This window comes from Manis javanica, chromosome 12 (genome assembly GCF_040802235.1).
Source record: "Manis javanica isolate MJ-LG chromosome 12, MJ_LKY, whole genome shotgun sequence".
NCBI classification, from domain to species: domain Eukaryota; kingdom Metazoa; phylum Chordata; class Mammalia; order Pholidota; family Manidae; genus Manis; species Manis javanica.
In genome coordinates, this window is record NC_133167.1 from 4,249,225 (window position 1) to 4,261,665 (window position 12,441).

Below are 12,441 nucleotides of genomic sequence, written 5' to 3' on the forward strand. Positions count from 1 at the left end.
AGGACCATGTTTCTTCCAGTGGCTCCCTGTGCCCAGTAAAGTATCGCTGTTCTCACACTGGAACTGAATGGCTGGCAGTCATCAGAGAACCACAAGGAGGCCTCGGTGCCCTCAGCACAGGTCACCTGATAACTCAGCAGCTCACCATGGAGCAAGCGATGCCTAGGGATTGGCTGCTGGGTGGGGAAAGGGGAGAAAGCACCCGACAGCCCGGGTGAGGGGCCTGTTGGTGAAGCAGGAATTAATGACCCTCTAATGCATTTTTTTGGACAATAAGTCCCCTAGTCTTTGTAGACATATTAAACTGACCTCCTACATTAGGAGAGGATGTATTATAAATCACTCTTGGGTAAATAACATTTTGAGTGTTTTAAGACAATAAGTCTTAAGTTTGGGGAGTCCCCTAGTCTTTGTAGACATATTAAACTGACCTCCTACATTAGGAGAGGATGTATTATAAATCACTCTTGGGTAAATAACATTTTGAGTGTTTTAAGACTAATCAGGAAATGGAATGAACAGCTTTCCTCCTTGGCAGTATCTTGGTGCATTTCCCTTTTAGAATATAAAGGGAATAAAACCAATAAGCCTGTATTTAGTTGAAGCAGTTAAGTTCTGGTCAGAGTATTTTAGAAGAAATGACAAACCAGTCTGCGGGCTGCAAGGACCCAGGGGGATTCAGGAAGTGAGCTGTTTGCTTTTAACTACCAACCACCACAGTCAACCGATAGGCAGAGGGAACTGAACAGCTCTAGGGGCAAAGCGCTGAGTCCCCCAGCCTGCAGGGTGAGCAGTCAGCCCAGGGGTACAGAGAGTGGCACGGAAGCCGAGAGAAATAGGCCTCCTGGGCTTCTGGAAATAGGCTGTGGATTTTTTTTTACTGCAGGACAACATCCACATTCCAGCAGGTGAAGGTGCTGAGCAGCAGCCGGTGGTTACCAAGGAGCAGGTATTTTGCTGACAGAAGGAATGACACAAAAAGGAACCTCAAGTATGAGATTCCCACGCGGGGGAAGGAACCCCAATGTGGGCCCTTGGGACAGAGGGGGAAGGGCTGCCCTCTCTGCCATCTGCAGGAGGGAGGGCCGGCCTCGAGTGTCAAAAGCAGAGACCTCGCCCTGAAACCTAAGCAGTCGGAGGTGGGGCTGCACGGGAGCCCACCCAGACTCAGGGAGAGGGTGGAGGAATTCTCTCGGAGGAAGGGCAGAAGAGAGACTTGGGGATGTGAGGCCACGGCCGCGCTGGGGAGACGTTCTCAAGGAGAGACACAGAAGCCTGGAAGGTCCGGCAAGCACCAGCCCAGGAGGGAAGGATGCCTCAGTCTCCAGTTACTTTCTAAGGACAGAACTCAGACGGCCAATTCTTGGTGCAGAAAAGAAGCTCAAAAAGCCGAGCCAGACCCAGGTGGAACGGGGTCTGAAGACAAATGTTGGAAGGATCAGACGCTGCTTCACTGACCAGCCCTGCAGGGGAGGGAGGCCGGGCTTTCCTTGGGAGTCGATGAGCCACCCAGAAAAATGGGGGCACCCGCATGTCTGCTTGTCAGCCCCGGGAGCCAGGAGAGGAGCAGAAGCGCTGACGCGTGTTGGGCACTTAACCTCCAGGGTTCAGGGACGCCTGATGCCTCAGGCAGGCTGGCTGGGTTGGCCACAGCCATCTTGGAGGAGAGTCGGCCTGGGTTTGGAGAAGGCAGGGGGTGTACCCAGCTGGGGACAGACAGAAGACTCCACATGGAAGTCAAGATGCTTGAAAAACTCCCCAAAACATAATCAGCCATGGAAAAATCTGTGATTTTGAAAAGATGTAGACCAAAGATGGAAAGGAAGTTTCGACCTTTAGAATGAAGGGTAGGGCTGACTTGAAGAGATCAGGAAATCTCACGTCAAGCTCAGTGTGTTAAGGATGGTGAATGCAAAGCACATCTAAGAGGGAACTGATCTTTGGTTAGGGTAGGGCTAAGGGTCAAGGTCATTAAAAATAAAAAGGTTGTTATTAAGCATCTTTAATTTACTTCCATTAACATCCACTGAAAATATACAAACCCAGATTTCAAAACCAAAATTAAGCCTTGTAAATAATGAACTCCTTCTTGCACAGCTACTCCTTCAGAAATTTCAACTTGCTATAACTTTCTTCTTTAATGCCAATTCTTAACAAATTAAAATACAATAACAGGAGTGTAATTGAGCATTTATTGCTTATGGGCTCTAAAATGAGGCTAATCAGATAGTGACGAAGCCTCAGCATGGGCTCTTTTTAATAGGCGTGTTTTACCATACAATAACCAGGATATTTTATTTAAAATTATTACAGAAATGTACCAAGTGTCTGCTCTTTGGATTTGAGCACGGCAAAGGGACACGTTTATCTTCGGCTCAGCATGTAACGGGGGAATCTGTTTCCCTCCCTGACTTAAGCACTGAAACTTCAGAACTAGTTCTAAAAAAAATCAGAACATACACTTGGCAATTCCTACAATTCAAGACATAAAACGTTTACAAACTTTACGAAATGCATTCCTGATCCGTGAAGGCCCTTTGACGTGGTGCTTCAGAAACAGGTGGAATGTAAGACACCTGGCTCTGTGGCTTCTGGTTTCTCCCAAGAGAAAAGACACTGAGTTTTCTGTTTTTGAAAGAAGTCATCCTTTTCATCTCTCCCCAGCGTGGTGCTTGAGGAATTAAAGCGAGAACTGCTAAACAATGTCGCCTCCTCAGAAGTGGGATCTGCCGCCTGATGAGGAAGGGACCTTGCAGAGTAAACTAAAGACAGGGAGCTTGATTTTGATATGCAGATGCTACAGATACTACCATTCTCCCTGTTCCTTGTAGAAAATGCTGATCGATGATAAAAGGGGAAAAAACCCTTTAACAAGGCATGAGGGTAATTCAAAGCCAAGTACTTTTAACAGCATTTAACAAGTCCCTGGGGCCCACTCAAGAGCCAGGGCCCCCAGAGGTGCCGTCTCCTGCCCCTCAACAGCTTGGAAAAGTAGTAATTGCAAAGCTATTTACATTTTTCTTCTCAAGTTGTCCGTGCTCATCCTGCACGTTATTTTTTTCCAGGCAGGCGCAGGAGCAAAGGGACCCGCTCCCGAAGTGTGGATAGCGCCGGAGCTGTGCACCCTGTCCTCCTGCAACCCGCTCCTGCACCTCTGCCTTCCCTTGTTTTTCACATTTCGCTCCTAATTATGTTGCATCTATTGCCGTACACTTAATTAGCTGCATTAATGTGATTTCTTTTCACATAGTCAAGCAATTAAGAGCTATGATTGAGTTTCATTCAATTAGCCTCAACAAACATGCTAATTGATGTCCCAGATGCAAATGAAGTGCAATGAGAGAAACCTGCTAGCAATTGAGAGCTGTGTCAGAGACCCACAGCTTTCAGCTTGCTGACAGCAGCACAGCTTAACGTGGCTCCCACCTTCTGTGGGGCTGCCTTCGGAGAGGGCCACGGAGTCATTAGTGCCTCCTCCTTGTACCAGATCCCTCCTGAAAGGGGGAATTAATTGATTCGCTGCTGTACCATGTTGCCCCCAAATTTCATAGTGACGGGATACCAGGACAAGCAGGTCATCAGCTGGGTAACATTGCTCTGCAAGGAGAGGGGTGTCCAGTCCTCATGAGAATGCTGCAGGAGCTACTAGCAAACACAGGCAGCCTCCCCAGAACTGCAGGGAAAGATGTGCGTGGCGTCTGGTCTGGGCGATCCCAGAGCCCTGAGTGCACACGATGGCCTATACAGTTCTCAGTAAATGGTGAGTTCATCTTAGTCAGCTCTGGGGCATTTAGCACTTGAAGTTTAACTCAAAATACAGCAATCCATCAATAGTCCCTAAAAATACTCACTATATTGATTCTTACTGCCTCCCATCTGGACATGACCTTTGGCTGTCTGGTGAAAGATGGCTTGCTTGATATGTTCAAAGGGGTACCAAAAACAGTTAACACAATCTGAAAGCTAAACTGAAATGCATAAATGATATGACTGGCATCTCAACATTAGATCATTAGAATAAAACACATGGCTGAAACTCTACTGTCTTCAAGTAGATTACAAAAATGCAATAAACATCACTTCAATTTCACACACACTTTTTAAAAGTATACTGACTCTTCATTTCCATAATTAAATGATGGGAAAAAACAGAGATCTTTTTTACAACTAGGTTTTCCAATAAATTCTGGTGTCTAACTGTACCTATCCAGAAATTTATTATTTTATAGTTGTAATATTATGTCTAAGTTAGATAAATGTTAGGACAAACTGATAATTGCTTTGTCTTTTTGCCATAACCAACTTAATGAGGCTTTTCCTCTTTGCATAATCTAGCTTAGTCATCTTGCAAAGTGTGGTCGTTCACACCGTATCAGGGGGTTTACACATTTGATACTATTTTCAACATGATTTCAAGACATTGTTTGCCTTTTTCTCTGTGTTGAAATTTGCTTTGATGGTGCAGAAGTGATGGTGGGTAAAACTGCTGGCTCAGTAATAAGAACTAAGCCAGTGGCACTGAATTGTGCTAGTAGTCATTATTCATTGCCATGCTCTCTAAAAAAAACCAAAAAGAATTTCATTGAAGAATGTTCTAATAAACCAAACCAAAACAATAACAACAACAACAAAAACCCAACTACTGATTTTTTACGATTTCAACCCTTGAGCACGTGTCTTTTTCATTTTCCAGGGGATGACATGGAAAGTATCAGGGGATGACATGGAGAGTATCAGGGGATGACATGGAGAGTATCAGGGGATGAAATGGAGAGTATCCGTACAGCATGTCCACTGCTGAAGGTTGATGGTTCTGTTGCAGAAAAGCACTTTTGCAAATGTTTGAGTTGCAAGCTAAACTAGCCCCTTTTTCAGTGGGACACATTTTTACTTGGAAGAATGATTATGTCAGACATGAACTATGATCATTCAGTCTTGGGTAGTTGGCAGATAGTTTCTTAAAACTGAGTAAAGTGAGCATTACCAGAAAACTAGCTGAAGGTATTTGTGGCCAACCATAAAATCTGAGCTTTCCAGCAACAATCAGTATTTTGAAAAGTTGTATCTCTTACCATGAGCTTGACTGACAAGATTGGTGGTGACACAGATGAACGTGATTTTTGGACACTGCATGATAAAGGGGTACCAAATAGTACTATGGTTACAGTAGGCAGCCAGACATGACCAAGAAAGGGGACGGGGCCTTTGGCTGGGGTTTACATTTGGCTAGATGCTTGCTTATATTCTACAAACTCCATGGAAGCTTTTCCTGTGGGATGTGGAGTGAGATTAGAGAAGACAGACTGGCCCAAATAGGCTAGTTCCAAGACGGAGGAGAAACTGACCCAAACTTCACCCCCAAATCCATTACCACAGAAAAAATCACCCCCCCCATTATTAGCATAGTAAAAGTCACACCTCCCCAGGCCATGACTGCTCTGATGGGGACCAAATACAGTAAAAAAAAAATCCCTCTGCAGGGTGGGAGGGTGCAGCAAGCTGGAACCCCAGGGAGATTCCACCTGTCCCTCTGAAATCTCCTTTAGTGAATATTCACCTCCCTTCATATAAAAAAGGCTCCCTATTGTTCTCTGCATGACTCCTTCCAGGTCTGCTCATTCCCCAACTCTCCGTCTGTGTAGTCTTTCCTTTCTTTTCAACTCTAACTCTCCAAATAAACTCTTAATGCTCAACAGCTGTTCTGCATCCATTCTTGGATTCTTTCTCGCAACCAGTAGCAAAAGTAGTACATTTGCCTACCTTAGTTAAACAATATTTTTGAAATGACCAATGCAGGGTATGTCACATGCATAGGTAAAAGATCAAAGTACAAGACAGTTCACAGGGTCTTAACGTAGCAGAGAAGGGAAAATTTACTGGTTTTGTTTCAGATTCCACACTATGTTTCTAAGTTTTAAGAAACTGTCACATGTCACATTTTGGTGTAGTATCTGCCCAAGAACATCCACAATGAACTGAAATGCCTCCCTCTTCCAATTAAATACCTATCTATATAAAGCAAGAGTTTCTTCACGTACTTAAACCGAAATAACAGACTGACACAGATTCAAGGCAGAAACAGGACAATCAAACTCTCTTCTTTATTAAGCCAAACATCAAAGAGCTGCAGAAAAAATAAACCAATGCTATTTTGTCACAATTTTATCTTGGAAAGTGTATTTTTCATAAAAATGTTATTCATGTAATAGTATTACTTAATAGGTTATTTATTATTATAAGTGAGTTACATGAATATTTTCAAATTTTGTTTTAATTTCTAAGATGATAAATATCGATAGATATAATCCACAGAAACAAAGCTCTTTTGGGTTCCTCAAAAAATTTTAAGAAGGTAAAGGGGTCCTGAGGCCAGAAGGTTTGAGAACCAATATTCTAGCTTAACAGTCACAAAAGAGCCAAGGGCTTACGTGTAGGATTCCATGCGCACACCTGGGGGAAGTGCACAGGGCTCCTCTGTACAGAGATACTGGATGGTCTTCAGGCGTGTCTCCTCTTGGAGGAAAGGAATGACTCATTATTCCCCATTTTCACGGCACTTCCTCCATGTGCAGGTTCAAAGAGCAACAGTAGTTTGTGAAAGTTCTATTTTTAAAAGCCCTTCCTTCTGGGCTCAAATAAAAGTACGTAAGAGAAGCCATTGTTAGACATGCTGCTATTACCAAACTCCATTTAATACTACTTTCAAAGGAAACTAATCTATAAAGACATACAGAATACCATCTATTCAAAGACACCAAGCAAATGTTCACGTCCGACATTTATGAATAATAAACGATAGCCTCATATATAGTCATAGGCACAGAGGAAAGCGACACCCTAAAAATACTGTGAAAATATCGTGAAACTATGAAAAATCCTCTGGCCATGTCCTTTCAGGTCACATAACTCAAAGACGACAGCTTCTCCTCCTCGCCAAAGGATCTCAGTCACAATAGCAAGGTAGGGGGCAGCTTCAAGGCAAAAAACCTAGGAGAAAACATTTTATTTCCCAAGACAGTCAAGAGAATTGCAGGGCTTCGTGTTCAGAGCCACCGTCGTAAAGACCACTTGTCTAGCTAACGCTTCTAAGACGGCCGCGGTGTGGTGTGTGGCGCTCACTCCAAGACGACGGTACCGGGCAGGCTGGACGTCTACCAGTGACAGAGGCAAAGCCCCGGTTATGACACCTGATGCTTTAATTAATAAATGCCTTTCTGGGCCTGGGCAATTACATAAGGCATGGCAAGACAGAAGGCTGGGGGGGGTCAGCGGGGATTTGCTTCACGTACAACAGGGCACCCTGATGCTACAGTGAGGGCAGAGCCCCCAGCCTGGGTGCTGCGGTGGCTACCAGCCAACATGCGTGGGCTAAGGTCCAACAGCCCCAGGGGGATAGGTTACTATAATATAAATCTAAATAGTGGAGAAATCCCAAATTGAATTATGAATATACCTTCTTGCTTCTTGATTGCATCCGTTTTGATTGACCCAGTATATTGGGCTTTACACTGCAAGAAAGATTTTTCTCATTTTAGGTTAAATTGAATATTCCCCCGGTTGTAACCCATCCATGTTCTGACTTAGACTGTACAAAATGAATGCGTCGGATGTGCAAATGGCTTCACGTCTTCTCACTGCAGGCCTCTTCTAAAGGCATGAACTTCAAGAAGCTGGTGCCATTCCTTGGCTATACAAGTATTTTAGTAATTAAATATGTGTTAAAACAACTGGACCAGTAGTTAGATCTTGGAAACTTTGAGCTACATAGGAACATTCGCCATAATGACATCTGAAACATGACAGTATCCGAAACTCTGGACATCTCGGGATAAATCTGCTAGTGTATGTATGCAGCACCTAAGAAACAAGATTTTTAAGACTGAAGAGCAGCCACATCTGTCCTCCGTGGTCACTAGTGATTGCAACGCTTCTCCTTCTGCCATTTGCCCCGATGTAGGACAGATAAGCTCCCACACCAGTTTTTGCCCATCACAGAATTTAAGCACTTCTCATTTTAAAACTTCCTTCAGGCCTGTGTGAAGTCTCCCTGCCTACTGTCTCAACGCACCACTTCCACTGGAGTTATTCTGGCTTCGAAGATGCCTGCCAAGGTGGTGTAATGTGATCAGTTCATTTCAAACGAAAGGCAGGCAATTTACTGAATGCCATGATTTTCTGGTTTCCGAACCTAAGGAGGTCCGCAGAGAATCATGCCTGCTTCCTTCTGGGCAGAGGCCTTGCTGTGAGCACCCCAGGCAACCTCTGACTCCCAGGAGTGCGTGCTTGGGGCGTGCTGCCTTCATCATTCCAGGTCCCCCGTTTCCTCAGCTTTAAAAATAGGGATGTTAACAGTTACTGCCTCCTGGGACTGTTGTGACGATTAACCGAGGTAATACATGAAGTGCTTGAAAGAGCGCCAAAGCCCTCAACGGGTGACAGCTGTTCCCACTCCTGTCTAGCAAAAATATGGAAATACGTGCCCTTGCAGTGGGTGTTGGTGTTCCCTGGGCTGAGGGTGCGGGCGTTTCCTGGGCTGAAGGTGCTGCTCCAACCTGGGGTAGCTCGTCTGACATGATCAGCTGTTAGGAACAACCTGCAAAGCTATTTTTCACTTCCCAGCCAAAAAAAAAAAAAAAAGACCTCTGCGAATACACTGCATTTTCTACGTTTTCTCCCCCTCCTCCTCTTTTGTTTCTTCCTCTTTTTTTTTTTTTTTTTTGGTGGGGGAGGCAAGGATGTGGCAGTCAGACATTTTTATTGCAAAATGCCGTCTGGAAAAGATGCAAAACGGAATTGCTAAAATGCAAGGGAGAAAAATAAGGGGGAAAAACAAAAGGCCCCCTTCCCTTTGCTTATTGAGTTCAAAGGCATAACACGCAGCCCCCCGCAGCAAATGGGAAGCTACACTAATTTTAAAGCCATAAAACGCTATCAAGTGCCCTGCGGGGCAGGGCTACGCGGAAGCTAGTGGCACCTAAATAAGACATGGTTCATTTACTTCGCAGCTTAGCCTAATGTAATCATCAGCGGATTTTTAGCCTAGAGTTGTAACAGGCAAATAGCCGCTGCCGCAGAGGTGGTGCTCCCAGCCATTGAGGGGGCTGCGGCTAGATTGCTGTTGATTAGAAAATTTTTCAGTTTTGACAAGCACTTAATGAACATAAATCGCACCTTGATTGGTTTCCATTTGGGGCCACAGGCACACCTGAGAAGAAGCAGGCCTTTCCACCTCCACCGCTCCCGTCCCAGCAAGACCGGCAATCAGGTTATGAGCCATGGAAGAAAATATTTATAAAATATAATAATGAAATTCAGTTTCTCAGTAGAAGTGAAAGAACATTTGCTCACGACCCCCCACGTCTGTCCTCTCCCACAGAGAGTTCCTGGGAGCAACTCGCTGTCGGTGAAGAAAATGTACGGTGTTGATTTATTTACCTTTTGTAAGAATTTCTGGTCACAAAGAGTAACATCAAAAAGGCCAAAAATGGAAAATAAAACGATATCGATTGGGTACCAAGGATGGAGTATCACACCTCATAGTGATCAGTGGCCCATCCACTCTTCCTAGAAACTTAGAGCCTCAAACCACAAGCTTCATGGCTGAATCTGTGTATGTACAGAAACACACACAGACTTTTTTTTTTTAATTTAGAAAAGCAAGAATTTTTTCAATATAGAAAAAAAAAATAGGTTAGTGAGGATCTAACCTTAGATCTGGTGGTTTGACTGGGACAGAGCGATGGAGACTGGACTTTGGTCTCGGCCCGCCTGTCATTCGTCTTGTGCTAGCAACATCAGGGTAGCTGGTAGCACCGTGAGCATGCATTTTGACCATTTTATTTGTGAATCTAAACACTTTCCAGACCCCGAGGGTATATAACATAAGCCAGCAACTCCTTATGCAAAAAGACTCTGATAAAGAATTGAATCCTTGTGTATATGCAATAGGTGTAAATTCTGTAGTTACTTTTTTCTAACAGAAGTTGTAGGTATTCCCTGAAAATACTTATACTGCCATGGCAGTATCATGCTATGGGTCTGAAAACACCAATATATGGGAGAAATAGTTTATTACATGAGCTCAAACTGGTTGGATAAATGCCAAAAGTATTTCCCAGGCCACCCAAAGCGCAGGAAGGGACGGCTGCGCCCACCTCAGACAGCACTAGGTGAACCCGGGGGAGCCGTGCGAACGGCCCTGGGTGGTGGTTTTCATAGCACACAGTTCCAGGACACCGGTTGGGCCAGGAGCCTCAAAAGTCGTAACGGGGCCCAGCCAGTTCCCCAGTGGGCCCTGATGAAGGTCGGACATCTTTAACATTCAGCCATCCTCTTCAGCTCTCCCGTGTTGTGGATTTTGCACTGAAACCTCAAGCTCTGAAGAGATATTGCACACCCATCATTATGCACAATAGCCGAGGGGAGGCGGCAGCCGAATGTCCGTCCGCAGATGAATGATAAATGAGGTGCGGTCCGTCTACACAATGGAACCTCCCCAGCCTGCAAAAGGTAGGAGAGGCTGACACAGGCTACAACCTGGCTGAGCGCTGAGGGCATCATGCCGACTCACCAAGGCACTCGCAAAATGACACACGCCGTAGGATTCTACTCGCAGACGTGCTTAGAGTTGCCAAATTCACAGACACAGAAAGCAGAAAGATGGATTCCAGGGTCCGGGGGCTCAGTTCTGATTTGGGAAGATGGAGAAGTGCCAGAGGCGATGGTGGGGACGGCAGCCCGACACTTTTCTCACCTGCCATGTACACTGAAGAATGGTTCTGATGGTGTATGTTGTGGGTATTTTACCATAATTGAAAAAAAACCAAGTCAGAACAAAAAAATCTGAAACGCCTCTCTCACCACGGAGATCTTTTCTTCGATTCGTAGCCAAGGGAGGCGGATATGGCTGTGACATATTTCTGTGGCTTAAAAGCGCCACGAGGCGGCTTCCTCCGCTGTGGTCTCGGGAACTGCAGCCCTGTGGGTGTGAGGGCAGGCTAAGCGCGAGGCTCACTGCGCCCCACGAGCCAGCTCGTTGGGTGGACAGTACTCAGGGCGAAGAAAATGCTGGTGGCAGGACTCCAGGACTCCGGCTCCGAGGAGCATCGTCTTGTGGGAGACCCAGGCCATGAAATAGGCCAAGAGAACAGAGAAGGGACCTGTCAGAGCGAGGTGAGGGCACACACGCAGGGGTGCCTTGGGGGCTGGGGCTGGGAGGCTGAGGGCAGGCACACTGAAGAGCCTGGCAAGGAAGAGGGCAGGTAAGCATGTCCCTGGTTCTGCATTTGTTGGGGCCTGGACACAGGAGAAACGGCAAGTGCGAGACTCTCAGAGGACATGACGGTGGCCGGGAGTCATAAGGGGCAATGAGCGGGTTGGGGAGGGGCCTGGGGGCCCTGCTGGCGGGTGCGGACTCCACCCTAGGCAGCGCGGGAGACCCGTCGTGGGAACACCTGGAACGGAGGGGAGTAAAGCAGTGTGATGGGATCACGGGTAAGCCGCTCCTCCTGCGGCACTGGAGGGTTTTGGAAGAGCTGGAGGGCAGGGCACCACCGCTGGCTGGACAGAGCAGACGCGTAGATCTGAAAGGTCAGGGGAGGGAGGGCCTGGGAAATCACCGCTGTGAGTGTGACTTCCGACACCTTCCTGGATGGTTCCAGGGAGGAGAGCGAGGAGGAGACCAAGACCACAGTGAGAAGAAAAGCTGGCAGAGCACCCAGAGAAATGGACCTTGGAGGGATGAGGGACCCCACTGGCTGCCCAGTCCAGCACTCACAGAGCAGCCACCATGGTACGGATGGGGCCATCTGCACCGGCAGCTGCACTGCAGGCTCCCAGCCCACAGCCCCTTCCACCCGCTCACTGGAAGGAACAGACTGAGACGGGGGCTGACCCAACACCTCGGAGATCCGAACCCTGATGGGAAAGAACCCTAAGATGCACGGAAGTAATGCACAGAGATCCAGCACACCTTGATTTCCTTCTTTCTACAAAACAAGTATGACGTTCTGCCTGCAGCTGTGTGGGTCCATGTAGCTGTGTGTGACACACAGGCCTACATGCTTTCCTAGCTACAGAGGGGGTGTCCGTACTCCTGCATCAGCTCTCCGTTGCCAGCTGCCTCAGAGCCTTTCTCGGACACACGCAGAGCATTAAAGTGCGACATAAAGCAGACAAAGTCTACACACCAAGCTCCTTGCGCCACTGGCCTGAAAAGCCAGGTCTGTCCACGCACCTGATGTTTGGATAACCTGACAGTGGCTGTTTCTGGGCAGGCAGAGAGCATCACAGATTGCAGGACACAAGCTTCCGTCCCACCCCAGACGAAGTGCCACCACACAGAGCTTAGGGCTTCAGTCCCCCTAAGCACACTTGGGAGTCTCCCCCAGAGCTGAGGCCTGTGTCCTGGAGACCCTCACAGAAATGTCAGCGGCGGTCTGA

At 46.7% G+C, this 12,441-nt stretch overlaps 1 protein-coding gene across 16 annotated transcripts in view; it reads right to left on the bottom strand.

Moving 5' to 3' along the window:
- The window catches only part of AGAP1 (ArfGAP with GTPase domain, ankyrin repeat and PH domain 1), a 513,333-nt gene that overhangs the window by 164,837 nt on the left and 336,055 nt on the right, over positions 1-12,441 (bottom strand). The window lies entirely within an intron of this gene.